Below are 16,296 nucleotides of genomic sequence, written 5' to 3'. Positions count from 1 at the left end.
AGACCTTCTATGCATATGTGGCATGAGTAAAAATAACGCTTTCTTGTTTTAAACACAGATATTTGGTGATGGTTTATTTGTTACTTCAGAATCTAACTTACCATGCCCGATATTAGCTCTATGTGTAAAAACTAAAACTGCACCCACTGCCATCTAGTCAATTTCAACTCATAGCAACCCTATAGGACAGAGTAGAACTGCCCCATAGGGTTTCCAAGGAGCAGCTGGTGGATTCAAACTGCCAACCTTTTGGTTGGCAGCTGTAGCTCTTAACCACTGTGCCATCTGGGCTCCTTTCTATGGGCGTTACTGAGTAAATGGGTATTACTATTGCTTTGAACATGGCCTATAATCACTAGTAAGCATGGGGGAAAAATACAGAAACAAATTAAGATTGGAGAAGCGGAGTGATTATGCTTAGTTCTTGAATACATTCTTAATTGCATTCATGATTATAGAGAAATTGATTAGTGGAAAATTAAACTTACAAAGGAAAAATAAATCCTGTGTATAGAGTTTACCTGCTAGGACTAAAAATAAAAATAAGTGCAAAAATGGGAAATACTCTCCTAAGAGACTCTCATTATGTTTAAGTAATTCTATAGAATTCTAGAAGCACTTATTTAAAAGAGCACTTCAAAGTAAGTGAAGCCCCTTGATATTTCTTGATTACCAAATCATTTCCATTATTTTTCACACCAATTGCTTGTCAACGTTGCATTCTAAAGAATTCCAGGCATTTACTTATGATGCAAATGTACAAAAATGGATTTTTTCAACCATCTAATGCTTGGAGGGACTAGTCCTCAAAGTAGAGGGTCGGCAAAAAAGAGGAAGACCCTCAGCAAGATGGATTGACACTGTGGCTGCAACAATGGACTGAAACATAGCAACGACTGTAAGGATGGCGAAGGACCGGATGGTGTTTCATTCTGTTGTACATAAGGTCACTAGGAGTCAGAACTGACTCAATGGTACCTAACAACAACAACAAATGCTTGGCTATAACTTCAAATCTAATTAGTCTACTGTAAACCAAAACAAAAGCAATTTTTTTTTTTTTTTTTACTGTAGCAGATACTATTTATTTTTCCACTACTCCCCAGGAAAAGATTCCATTTAGCCCCCTCCCAGTGGACCATATTTCAGGAAAGACTGGCCCCAGTTCCAACACGAGACACAAGAAGTGAATCCTAGTTGGTTTAACTCAATCCATGAGGTCCCATTTTCCTTGCCCATGTGGTTTAGACACGTGAATGTGATACAATTCTGCTGAGTGGAAGGTGAAGTTCATCTTCTGGAGGACTCCTGAGAAGGATTTTCCCACTCTTCACATCCCAATTGTTCAAAGCCTCTAGCTATGAAGGCTGAGCTTACAGAGGTTAACAGTAGATTTAAATGTTGAATTTTCCTTTGTGGATGGCTGTCTTCTTCATTGAACAACATGCCCATTTTACTCAAGACTAGAAATCTCATTTTTCAGATCATTGTGACTTTTTGCTCTCAGTTCCAAACGATGCCTTCAGCCTTTGGAAGACTTTATTGCCCGCCTCCATTCCCAAAGAGAGTTACTGAGTAGGAATAAAGAAGGAAAACTGCATCTAATCTCAAGGCCCTGTCTGTCAATGCAAGGCACCATAGGAGTTGCTTTCAGAGAACATTGGATAAGCTGAACCGAGGATAATGAAGGACTGTAACCTCTGGGTCCTCAGCCTCTGGAAATCATGCTCTTAGCACCACAAGACTGACCACTGACTAACACTAAGAACTTTCTAATGTGTCTTTACTTTCACCTGGCGTATTAATTTCTTATATTTGCACCATACTGGGACCTTCTATAGGGTCGCTATGAGTCGGAATCAACTCGACAGCAACAGGCTTGGCTAGGCAGGCTTGGGACCTTCTTGTGACAAAGTACCACAACCTTAGTAGCTTAAAACAACACAAATTTGCCACCTTACACTTTTGGAGGTCTGAAGTCCAAAATATGTTTCATTGGGCTAAAATCAAGGGTTGAATTCTCTCTGGAGGCTCTAGGGGTGAATGTGTTTCCTTGCCACTTCCAGATTTTAGGGACTGTCTACATTCCTTGACTCATGACCCCTCCCTCCATCTTCAAAGTCCAGCAAGAGCATCACTCTGACCTCTCTATCATCACATCTCCTCTTTCTCTCCTGCTTCCCGTTTTCTCTTATAAGAACACTTCTAGTTACATTAGGCCCACCCAGATAATCCAGGATAATCTGCCCATCTCAAAATCCTTACCCTTATCCATCCTTTGTGCTGTGTAAAGTAACATAGTCACAATTTTGGAGATTAGGATGTGGATATCTTGGGGAGGAGGGTATTATTCCACCTGCCACACGTGGCACAGTTCAGATATCATTAGCCACGATAGATTTAGGATTCTCCACGAACACGGAAGTTTGTTTTGTTTTTAATGAAAGAGAAATAAATTTAAAAAGTCCAAGATTATCTTTACTAATAGAAAGGGTATCTTGACCTCTTTGCTCCTGACCCCATAAAATAGGACCCAGATCTTCCAGAATATTCCAAAATACTTGGACTATTTCTCAAAATATGGTACCAAAACCACCTCAGGTCATGTTACACAAAATGCCTGTCTGTTGACTGTTTATTACGGTCTTCAACAAAATAATGAGCTAGAGCCAGAATGTAAATCAACAGACTGTTTTCTTCATCTACAAAGTGTTACCACAACAAAAAAATCAACTAAACAGTGTGATTAGTGATGAAGTTGATTCGCATCCTGTCACTGGCTCTTTATCTCATGAAGAACAGCAAAAATCATTTCTCAGACACGCATTTAAAAACAGTTGGCCCTTAACATAAGAAAAAATTCATTCATTCAAGTAATGGCCTTTTGAAAATGGCATAATGTACTGGCCAGGTGGGAGACAGCCCCCTTTTTTTAGATGAACTAGTGTTGCCAATCAGAGATGACAATTTGGGAGACCTATGCCTGCAGACCTCAAAACCACTAGAGCATTGGATCCACTGAGAAAGGGAGGTAAAATGAGGCTAAGACTGGCCATAATTTTACCCCTGGCTCTCTCTTACTAGTTGAGAAGTTCTTTTGAGGCCAATGGATGATGAGGAAAGTAGAGAACAGAGGCCTCCTGACTACCCTCATCAGAACATCTAGAACTGGCTGATTTCTTAGATGTAAAACCTGTTACAGGATTGCTGTGAGTTGGAATTGACTTGATGGCACAAAATAACAACAACAATAAAACCCATTATTATTCAGTATACCCATCAAAATATTTTTGGGAACAAAAGCTATGGATTGAAACATGACAATATACTGGATTTACTCCAAGATCAGGTAGCTGTCTTCCAAATTTCTTGACATAGATGACAGAATGCTTCCAATGTTGCATTCATTTGTTGAAGCATCACATTTGGTATTCTGTCAATTCCTGGAGCCTTGTTTTTCACCAATGCCTTCAGTGCAACTTGGACTTCTTCCTTCAATACCAACAGTTCTTGATCATATACTATCTCCTGAAATGGTTGAATATGGACAAATTCTTTTTGTTACAGTGACTCTGTGTACTCCTTCTACCTTCTTTTGATGCTTCCTGGGTTGTTCAATATTTTGCCCATAGAATCCTTCAATATTGCAACTTGAGGCTTGAAGTTTTTCTTCCATTCAGCTTGAGAAATGCTGACTGTGTTCTTCCCTTCTGGTTTTCTAACTCCATGTCTTTGCACATTCCAAAACCCTTAATGGTGCTTATGAGGAACCTGTACATAGACCAAGTGGTAGTCTTTTGAATAGAACAAGGGGATACTGTTTGGTTTAAAATCAGAAAAGGTGTGAGTCAGGGTTGTATCCTTTCACCATACTTATTCAACCTGTATGCTGAGCAAATAATCCGAGAACCTGGACTATATGAAGAAGAATGCGGCATCAGGATTGGAGGAAGACTCATTAACAACCTGTGATATGCAGATGACTCAACCTTGCTTACTGAAAGCCAAGAGGACTTGAAGCACTTAGTGATGAATATCAAAGAATACAGCCTTCAGGATGGATTATACCTCAGTATAAAGAAAACAAAAATCCTCATAACTAGATCAATAAGCAACATCATGATAAATGGAGAAAATATTGAAGTTGATAAATATTTCATTTTACTTGGATCCACAATCCACACTCATAGAAGCAGCAGTCAAGAAATCAAACAATGTATTGCATTGGGCAAATCTGCTTCAGAAGACCTCTTTCAAGTGTTAAAAAGCAAAGATATCACCTTGAGGACTAAGATGTTCCTGTCCCAAGCCGTGGTATTTTCAATTGCCTAATGTGCATACGAAAGTTGAACAATGAATAAGGAAGGCTGAAGAAGAATTGATGTCTTTGAATTATGGTGCTTGTGAAGAATATTGAATGTACCATGGACTGCCAGAAAAAAAAAAAACAAATCTGCCTTGGAGGAAGTCAAGCTTGAATGTTCCTTAGAAGTGAGGACGTCAAGACTTTGTCTCACATACTTTGGACATGTTATCGGGAGGGACCAGTCCCTGGAGAAGGACATCATGTTTGGTTAATGTAAAGGGTCAGAGAAAAAGAGGAAGACCTTCAATGAGATGGACTGACACAGTGGCAGCAAAAACTGGCTCAAACATTGTGAGGATGGTGTAGGACTGGGTAGTGTTTCATTTTGTTGTACATAGAGTCAGAACCAAATGGACAGCACCTAACACAACACTCAAAGACCAAAATCAGCAAGAAGAGAAATCTTGAGAAGCTTAAATCATTCATCCTGGTTTGTAGGCACAAAAATGTGCTGCCCAGATGTCCCTCCATGCAAGGACTAGCAGCTCAGTTACTGGCAGTCAGTATCAGAGAGACTCTAGCTATCAGCTCCTTCAGGGTTTGTCTCAGGTGCAGAGAACCATATCATCCAAAGTCACACCTTTCCAGAGACAGCCTACATCCAATAATTAAACAAGACAGAGGGAGAATGTCCAGGGCAGTTCATCCCAACACAGGATAACTCTGATACACAATACTCACTCAAGAACTCCGCCCAGCTGGCTGCGGCTTTTCTGGGCCTCTGTTATCACTGTTCAATATCTTCCATTCCCAACCCTGCCTCATCACCCTTCTTTTCACAGGTAGTGATCCTTAATTAACAACTTACACACCAAACTCCTTCTCAGCTACGGCTGCCAAATTTAGCAAAGAAAAATACAGGACTCCCAGTTAAATTTGAATTTCAAATAAACATTTTTTAGTAAAAGTATGTCCCGTGCAATCTCAGACTTATACTTAAAAAGTAATCATTGTTTATCAGAAATTCAAATTCACCAGAAAGTCCTGTATTTTATCTGGCAGTCCTCAACATCTTCTTCCAAAGGACCCAACCTAGGACATTTATTTACACTTTGAAGGGGGTATGTCTGCAGTGCTAACCAAAGGCAAAAAGGTGAGCAATTTGGGACTAAACACATAACCCTGTTTGTAGAATGAATTGTCAAATCTCAAAACTGGCGAGTGATCCCTCCCTCCATCTTGAGCTGAATGCTGGGAAATTAGATTCCCATACCTAAGTAGAGATAAGACTTCTCTAAAACCTTAAACGGGAAATGAAATACCCTTTGCAAATTAGTAGCTGCTTTGATAAAATAGCTTGTCATTTTATTGAGGTTGTATGAGAATCCTTAACAACGGAACTCCTGACAATTTGCCTTTAATTCAGAAATTGCGGCATGAGCTCATATGGGTAGGTCTTTCCAAATGAAGAATCTCCCTGTCTTTAATCCTGGAGGGGAGAAGCTAGTATTGTAAGGAATGGATAGTATTTGGGACCAATGCGTGTCGTCTTTATGAGGTCTTAATGGTAAAGATGGAAGCAAAGGGCCCTGAAGGTAAGCCGGGTGTCTACCTAGGACATTAACAAGGAGTTAGAAAGAAAAAGAGAGTTGAAACAATATTATAGGAAGATGTGATCAGCAAGTTGGGCACTGACTAAGACTGCCTTCTGACTCTTGATAAAAGGGATAAAGATGATATAGATTCATTGCCAGTTCTTAAGACAGTGTTGATGGACCAATATTTAAGCCTAAATCACCTAAGGAGATTTTAAGGAGAGAACAAACAGATCAAGGATAGACACCTTATGGTAAAACTATCAAAATATTATTGGAAGAAAGAGAGTTCTGGTGGACATGTTTCTCTGTAGAGATCAAGGCCATTCATCCTCACCATCCGCCCCACAATAGTCCTTGCCTTGGAGATGAAGGGCTCAGAGGAGGAACAGAAGGGCATTAGCCTTCCCTTATTTGTCACCCTAAAATGAGAATCTCAATAAGATGCCTCCCTGCTCCCCGCCCCCCCCCCCCCCCCCCCCCCGCTTTCAGTGCACTTTGTGAGGCTGATTTCAGTCAAGGAAATAAAAGTTTGTTCTACTGGATTGCAGCCAGTTCAAAACAAGCATGGACAGGAGTTGGAGCACAATTCCTACCAAGCAACAATAGTCATAACCCGTTTGCTTCACCTTCTACAATCATGCTCCTGCCTTTCCACGTTTATGAAGGCAATGCAAAATGGGTGCAGAGGTCAACTTCAACAAACCTGGATGGCTCCAGATCAGTTTTTCTGAGTGCTAGAGAGCCCTTCCTCTGCATTTTCCTTGCTCACAATCTGGCTTCAATCGGAGCCTTGGAAAATTTTTTTTTATAGCTTAGCATGGATTCCACAACTCAGTGGTAGTACGGGACTCCACAGGTATTCATGCTTGGCCTCTTCTGTCATTTTCAACAAAAGCTGAATATGTCTTTCATTTTCAGGTGAAGTTTTCATTAAAAATTCAATTGATTTCTGTCCCCAATTGGGTGAGGGGAGAATATTATGAAAACAAAACAAAGACAGTCTAGAGAATGATCCCAGAAGCTCAGGTTCCCTGGTAATGGGCTGATCAAGGCAGGACAAACTTAGCTTCCCACTGGAATTCAATTTAACTTCTCTCAAGGTTGACAGATGTCAGTAGATGTTGTTCTCAGACATGTTGTCATATACTATTGGGACACCTAGCCCAGATAGTAAATTACCTGCATACAGGGTTGTTCTCATAAAAGTGTAGAGGGCGAGGTTGGGGGAGTAAAAGGAGGCCAGGAAAAACCCCTCTTCTAGATCATGAACCCACTAGCCCCTTTGCCCTACCATCATCGTGCTTCCTCTGCTGGCATTTTGCTATTAAGTTTGCCAGTAAAACCTATATATTAACCCAATCATGAGAGACACTATATATTTGCCTTTATCAATCTTGCCACACCCTGGAAAAATACTTTTTCATCTATTCTATATTTTATATGAACTATATAATTAACATTATGAAGAGGATTTTAATAGCCCCGTCTTACAGATAAAGTTCTAAGGAGATCAAGTTCCCAATCACACGATTGGCCTAGATGGGATTCTAACAAAGGTCTGCTTAGGCTTTGGAGAGTAAGAAGAAAAAGCTGAGGATGATTTTGAAGTGTCTGACTTCAGTGTTTAGAACAAAGACAATGATTTAAGTAACCATATTGAACACAGGAGAAGAATGTTATGGAGAGAAAAACGAATTTAGTTTGAGACATCTTACGTGTCAGGTGTAAAGAGACATGGTAAGCTTTACTAATTGTGTCTCCTAAAACTGATCACAATATACATGAGGAAAAAAACTATGTTAAGATTGTCTTGATATTCGTCAAAACAGCTACCACAGAACTATTTACACAGCGTATTATCAGGATATTTTTGACTTAAGTAAAAGTGTAGAGAAATAACAAAAAGATAGGCTAAACTACAAACTTGGAAGTCTTCTACCAGTGACAGAAGAAAGGATCTGAGTAAATAATCTCCCTGAGAGAATAAAGCCCAGTTTTCTTTTTTGAATTATTCATTCACTAATTCATTTCAGCACTTATTTATTCATTTAACTGGGAGCTTCCTAACAAGTGCTGTTTTAGGGACAAACATAATCTCTGTTCTTATGGAGCATAAACTGTCACAGGGAGACAAAAAATAAATTATTAATTATAAATAATTATTACAAACGTGCTGAGTGTTATGAAGGAAGTAAAAAGAAAACCATGTGATAGAGAATCAGGGGAAGGAATAATAAGAGAACACCTTCTTTAAATAGGATGGTCAGGAAGCACATCTTTGATAAGGGAATATTCGAGTCACGAACGGAAAATCTGGAAGAAGCCAGATACATGAAGTCTTGAGGTAAGGGTGGCAGGCAGTGTGAACAGCATCTGTAAGGACCCTGAGAAAGAGTTGGGGCTTTTATAAGAAATGAAGCTCATTTGACTTCTGCTTCTAAATAGGATGGAGGCCAATGTGCTGCTAAAAATAGGAAAACCAGTCCAGTTGCCGTCGAGTCGATTCTGACTAATAGCGACCTATAGGACAGAGTAGAACTGCCCTATAGAGTTTCCAAGGAGCACCTGGTGGATTCGAACTGCCGACCTTTTGGTCAGCAGCTGTAACTCTTAACCACTGTACCACCAGGGTTTCCAAAAGCCATACAAATTAAAAATAAAATATTTAAGGCCTAAAAAGACTGCAGAAGCAGCAAGGACTAAAGGGAATCAAATTTTAGAGAAAGACACTTTGGGGGGTAAGCTGAGGAACTGCCTCTATCCTGGAGGCAGATGCTAATCCTGGCCATGAACCAGAGGCTAAGCATCAGGGTAGGCATTGGCAGTGGGACAGTACTTGGGGACAGAGAAACCAGTAGGAACTTTTGGTTGTGCAAGGCCAGAGTGATAACTTCAGAGACATGTTATCAGGAGGGACTAGTTCCTCGAGGAAGACAGCATGCTTGATAAGGTAGAGAGCGGAAAAACAGGAAGACCTTCAAAAAGATGGACTGACACAGTGGCTGCAACAATGGGTTCAAGTGTAGCGACAATTATAAGGATGGTGCAGGACCAGGCAGCGTTTCATTCTGTTGTTCATGGGGTCACTATGAGTAGAACCGACCGGACTACACCTAAAAACAACAACAACATGGCTACTTTTCTTCCTCAAATACTGGCTGAATTCTAAAGGTACACAGAGTAAGAAGATAAAATTAAAGATGAAGCCTCAGAAAAGCTGACAGATTTCCTGCAGTGTCTCAGTGCTTAGGAGAAAAAACCTGGGAGGCGAAAAGCAACAAGTAAGAGCTGAGAGCTCTTGAGAAAGTGATAAAACGACAATATACAGATACATTTTTCTTAGGGGGATTTCACAATATGAGAGCATTAGCACATCTAGGGGCTGAGACTCCAGGCAGTGCTGCCTTTATTAGAAAGTTATTTGTGGGGAATTTAAAAAAAAAAAAGGCAGAGCTTCTGGCAGTTCTCCAGGGTAGGTGTGCAAATAAATAAATAAATACTTATGGAGCACCAATATAATCTCTCTTTCACAGTATTCTCCCATTTCTGAAGCTATATGGGGTAGGAGGCTTAAAAGCTAGGTCAAAAAGCTCTGGAAATATTATAAAATTAGATTGTGGTGATGACTGTACAACTCTGTAAATATACTAAAATTCACTGAATTGTATGATATGTAAATTATATCTCAATAAAAGCTGGTTAAAAGAAAAGAAAAGAAACTCTCAGAATTAGAGTGGAAATTCCTGCCATGTCTCACACAGAGGAGATAAAGTCTTGCAAACTTTCAAAGAAAAGCCCTAGAGGACCAAGCCCTGAGAACAGGGTGACCCAGAGACAAACTACAACCTAGACTCAACTCAACTCAGTTCATGAGTGGACTGAGGCAATCAGTTCCATACACTTTATTTGCCTAGCAGAGGAAAGAATGAAACTTTCATGGTGGGAGATACCATCAACTGGGGCCTTTACAGTTTTTCATACATAATATCTCATATTTAATCAAAAATTACTGGCACGTGAACACACAGGACTATATCATGGTTATATAACCAATAACCAAGAGCCAATAAAAGCAGACCTATAGGTGACCCAGATATTGGAGATAAGAGATTAAAATAACTATGATTATCATGTTCAAGAATATAGAAAAAAAAGAAGGAAATATGGCCAATATAGCTGGACCATATAAGAGAAAGGGAGATTAGATTGAAGAGATAGGCAGGAGCTAATCATGCAGGGTTTTCTAGGCCAAGGTAAAAGTATTTAATTTATTTTAAGTGCAATAGAATGGTTTTTCATGGTACAGGTAGTCCCCGATTTATGACATATTCAGTTACAATGAACCGCAGTTAAGACCATCTGGGTTTTTTTGGGGGAGGAGGGGTTATACATCTTATTATTGGTCATATGTACTACATACAATGTTGCAGCACGTAACTTGCTGATGTTACCATTCTCAGATGTTCACTTGCCAATGTTCAATTTTATGATTTACTATTCAAAACACTGCCATATAGATTTAGTTTTCTGAACTAAATCAAAAGCTTCAGTTGCTTGAAAACATGGACCCAAATACCGATCACTTTGCTAAAGTTGATAGGTATATTCAGGAATCAGTGAGATGTTACCACGAAGAATACGAAGAAGAAAAGGACCAGATAGATAACTCTTACTAATTTTCTGACTAGAAACGCCATCCCCATCCACAATATCTAGAACCTTCCACAAGTGGAGTTATTACCACAACTGACAAAATTCTAATGTTGTCCAAATTTTTGTGATTTGTGTATTTTTGTGTATACATATATTAAAATATACCTGTAAGTTTATATGTAATGTTTCTAATCCCCAAAGACAAATAAAGATCAGACTGATAAAGGTATTGATAACAAAAGGCAATAATAATGAAAACTAAAAAAATAAAAAAAGAGGTATATGACTCACATAAGAACTGACTTACAGTGGAGTTATTTGAATAGAACCACGTTGTAAGTAGGGGACTACCTGTATTATGCTGTTGTTGTTAGGTGCCGTTGAGTCAGTTCCAACTCATAGTGACCCTATGCACAGCAGAAAAAAACATTGCCCGGTCCTGCGCCATCCTTACAATCGTTGTTATGCTTGAGCTCATTGTTGCAGCCACTGGGTCAATCCACCTCGTTGAGGGTCTTCCTCTTTTCCGCTGACCCTGTACTCTGCCAAGCATGATGTCCTTCTCCAGGGACTGATCCCTCCTGACAACATGTCCAAAGTATGTAAGATGCAGTTTCACCATCCTTGCCTCTAAGGAGCATTCTGGTCGCACTTCTTCCAAGACATTTGTTCCTTCTTTTGGCAGTCCATGGTATATTCAATATTCTTCGCCAACACCACAATTCAAAAGCATCAACTCTTCTTCAGCCTTCCTTATTCATTTTTCAGCTTTCACATGCATATGATGTGATTGAAAATACCATGGCTTGGGTCAGGCACACCTTAGTGTTCAGGGTGATATCTTTGCTCTTCAACACTTTGAAGAGGTCCTTTGCAGCAGATTTGCCCAATGCAATGCATCTTTTGATTTCTTGACTGCTGCTTCCATGGCTGTTGATTGTGGATCCAAGTAAAATATATTATGTAGGGAAGTACAATAACTCAATTTTCATTTTAGAAGGAGAATCAAGGAAACCAGCTCTATAACTCTAATTGAGCTGAGAAATGATAGTAACTTGGATTACAATTGCTGTAGAAAATATGGAGAAAAGTAGATGGGTTCAAAATATATTCAACATATATTTTGGAGGTAAAATTAACCAGACTTTCTGATGGTTTGAATGTGGTTTATTGGAGAAAGAAAGACATGAAGGACAACTCTTGAGTTTCTGGTTTGAACACAATAGGGTAGACTGGTCGTCGAATAGGTTAGGGAGCTGAGGGAAGCCCAGAGAAGTTGGAAGACCTTCCTAAGACTATCAACTAGTTAGCAACAAAATAAAGACTAGAATCCACGTCTCTGACACACATTCCAATGTTCTCTACCATATTAATGTAACATTCTTTTAGGAATTCATTTCAGTATTATTACATCCATCTGGCACAAACAGCAAAATGCTCAACTACTAGCCAAAAGGTTGGCAGTCTGAGCCCACCTAGAGGTGCCTCGAAAGAGAGGCCTGGAGATTTGCTTCTGAAAGATCACAGCCTTGAAGACCCTGTGTGCCACAATTCTACTCGGACACAGACAGGGTCACCATGAGTCAGAATTGATTATATGGCAACTAACAACAACACATTTTATAAACACTACACAGAAAAATTTTGTCTTTAGGAGTTTAGTTTCTAGAAGTGGTCAAATATTAATTTTATGGCTTCAGTCATGAGTGGCTAATGCGAATGCCTTCAGAACCAGGTTGTTGTTGTTGTTAGGTGCTGTGGAGTCTGTTCCAACTCATAGGGACCCTACGTACAAAAGAAGGAAATACTGCCCAGTCCTGTGCCATCCCCACAATTGTTGCCATGCTTGAGACCATTGTTGCAGCCACTGTGTCGATCCATCTCATTGGTAGTCTTCCTCTCTTTTGCTGACCCTCTACTTTACCAAGCATGATACCCTTCTCCAGGGACTGAGCTCTACCGATAATATACCCAAAGTATGTGAGACGTGGATCTCACCATCCTTGCTTCTAAGAAACGTTCTGGTTGTATTCTTCCAAGACAGATTTGTTCCTTCTTTTGGCAGTCCGTGGTATATTCAATATTCTTCACCAACACCACAATTCAAAGTCATCAATTCTTCAGTCTTCCTTATTCATCATCCAGCTTTCACATGTATATGAGGGGATTGAAAATACCTAAGGCAATGCATCTTTCAGAGCCAGGTAAGTTACATAAAATGTGTAAAGATCAAGTTGTATGGTAACAGAGAATGGGGATTCTGTGGATGAATGTGCAGTGCACAGACATTCAAACTTCACTTTTAAAATGTTTTTAATCACCCTCCTGGCCAACTAAAACATTTTTAAATGCAGTTTATCAACTGCTGCTAATTCGTTCAAATATGTTTAGCAACAACTTATTTTGCTTTTTGGCATAAGCAAAATAAGTGAATCCTTTCCAAGAACCCTCCTCTTGGTTCATCCACTGATGGAAAATTACAGTGTTTCTAATTGCATAAATATTTACATTTAAAATAGAAGTCTAATTTTTATTCCATAAGCAAACAATAAAAGAGAGCCATGTTTAAACCAATGATAAGACTGTATTAGGATCCAGAGATTAACACACTTTTTAACAGCAAAAGTCCAAGTGAAATAAGTGGATTACCTTGCCTGATGCATTTATTATTCCTTGAGATGGGATACCATCTTATCTCATCCTCATCACCTAGGGAACACGCAACAAAAAAAAAGGAAGAATAGAATGATGACTAAGTGGAAGCTGACAGTGATGTGCTAACATATAGGTATTCAACAAGAAACCTAATGAAGAAAAATCATGACATTAACCAAACCAAAACCAAATCCACTGCCGTCAAGTCAATACCAACTCCTATTTTGCACCTAACCAAAACAAAAAACAAAAAAAAACCCTTTGCTGTCAAGTCGATTCCCACTAATGGCAACCCTATAGGACAGAGTAGAACTGCCCATAGGGCTTCCAAGGAGTGGCTGGTGGATTTGAATTGCCAACCTTTTGGTTAGCAGCCCAGCTCTTAACCACTGTGCTACCAGGGCTCCTACTAAACGAAATTCTTTAATGGTTAGAGAAATTGTTTGATTTTGTTCATGTTCCAGTTGGGAAACCATTCAGCGTAAACGTTTCTTGCCAGTTTTGTAATTTCTAATGTATTAATATAGAACAATATTTGGCTGTCTATCAGTGTGGTATGCCATTGGTAAAATGCCTGAATGTCTTTATAAGCTTAGTCCTTGAAAATGTATTTAACGAAAGGACAAAAATTCAATCATTTATTTAACTCACAAAACAAGATAAATAACAGCGACAATGAAACTCTTGAATTTACATAAATATCTTCAAAGCATGTAACCCACAGGACGATCATTATCAAGTTAACATTCTAGAAATTTTATCACCTTTGCATCTGTTTCTCTAAAACATTTCACCTTTTTCTTTTACTCTCAAGATACCTGCCATGGCTTGATTAATGTATGTCATTCCCCACTCTTTAATAAAAGTGGGCAAGTTGACTGATTTCTTCTGCTAGTTTGTTAAAACTAATAGCTTTCACATGACTATACGAATATGGCTGCTTCCCCTCCTGCTTAAAAAACATATGAATTTATGTCAAAAATACTGTACATGTAGAAAGTAAAAGACTGACTTTGCAACATTTCATGTAAACAAATATGAAACTTCTAAGTAATGACATGTTTAATATAAGCCAATACTGAAATAATTACTACTATTCTTTCTACTGCACCTGTTACTATTAATACTACTGACAGTATTAGTAATAATATTTGATTCTACTCAAAGTAGTATTACAAGATTACCCATTAAATAAATATAATACTGACAAATAAAATATTTACACGTATTTTAAAAGTTATATTTGTTCTTTAAAATGATATTGACACCTTGGGGAACCAGAAAGAGAATTAAGTTGGGTTAGGACCCTAGATCTGCTGAGCTGTAAGACAAAACCAAAAAAAAAAAAATCTAAATGTTAGATTTCTAGGTAGTTAATTAGAAACTATAACGTGACACACATTTTACACAATGAGGGTCAATTTTGTGGCATAAATCTGCAGATGAGCAGGGGCTCCTTGTCCATGAACAAAGTCTTTTTTAAAATTTCCACCCTGGCTGGATACCCCATGGAGTTACCAACTAAGTCAGTAAGAGGGAGAGGCAGAAGTTGTGATCCCAAATTTGAGTCAAAAATTTGAAGAAAAAGAGACAATACCAGGAAAAAAAAAAAAAAGATTCATAAGCACAACAAAAGAAGTCTACACCTAGGAATTTTATTATAAAAATAATATTATCTCCATGGTGCTACACACTGCTCTGAGTGTCTTACACAGGGATTCTGCTTCTGGTAATGGAATACCAACTTCCCAACTGGGAACAACTAAGAAATCTGAGCAATTTTTAAACAAAGTCTGTATGAAAGCACCAGAAATCTACCAAGAGAGTGAAGATCTGTGGGACCAATATCCAAAAAGAGAAAGGAAGTCCGACTTTGAAAAATGGTAGCTGAGGAGCTGAGAAGCTGAGAAGAGTTTTTCACCAATTCATGGAGCTGGAGGTACAGAAAATTGAGTTCAGGGACCACTCAAAAAGAAGGGTCTTTTGATTGGACCTGAAAAGAGCTACACCTGAATGATGCTGAATTATAAATAGACCGCATGTAAGTCCATCATAGTCAAAATGTGAAAAACCAAAGACAAAAAAAAAAGAAAGAAAAACAACAGGACCCATACCTCACACCACGCACAAAAAATAACTCCAAGTGGATCAGAGACCTAAACATAAAGACTAAAACGATAAAGATCATGGAAGAAAAAATAGGGACAACGTTAGGAGCCCTAAACAGAATACAAAACATTACCAAAAATGACGAAGAGCAACCAGATAACTGGGAGCTCCCAAAAATCAAACACCTATGCTCATCTAAAGACTTCACCAAAAGAGTAAAAAGACCACCTACAGACTGGGAAAAAATTTTCAGCTATGACATCTCCAACCAGCGCCTGATCTCTAAAATCTATATGATCCTCTTAAACCTCAACCACAAAAAGACAAACAACCCAATCAAAAAGTGGGCAAAGGATATGAACACGCACTTCACTAAAGAAGATATTCATGCAGCTAACAGATAACATGAGAAAATGCTCTAAATGCAAATTAAAACTACGATGAGATTCCATCTCACTCCAACAAGGCTGGCATTAATCCAAAAAACACAAAATAATAAATGTTGGAGAGGCTTCAGAGAGATTGGAATTCTTATACACTGCTGGTGGGAATGTCAAATGGTACAACCACTTTGGAAATCTATCTGGCGTTTTCTTAAAAAGTTAGAAATAGAACTACCGTACAACCCAGAAATCCCACTCCTTGGAATATACCCTAGAGAAATAAGAGCCTTTACACGAACAGATATATGCACACCTATGTTTATTGCAGCACTGTTTACAACAGCAAAAAGCTGGAAGCAACCAAGGTGTCCATCAACGGATGAATGGTTAAATAAATTATGGTATATTCACACAATGGAATACTACGCATCGATAAAGAACAGTGACGCATCTGTGAAACATTTCATAACATTGAGGAACCTGGAAGGCATTATGCTGAGTGAAATTATTCAGATGCAAAAGGACAAATATTGTATAAGACCACTATTATAAGATCTTGAGAAATAGTATAAACTGAGAAGAACACATTCTT

The sequence above is a fragment of the Elephas maximus genome, chromosome 2, assembly GCF_024166365.1.
Source record: "Elephas maximus indicus isolate mEleMax1 chromosome 2, mEleMax1 primary haplotype, whole genome shotgun sequence".
NCBI classification, from domain to species: Eukaryota; Metazoa; Chordata; class Mammalia; order Proboscidea; family Elephantidae; genus Elephas; species Elephas maximus.
This window is presented reverse-complemented; position numbering follows the sequence as displayed.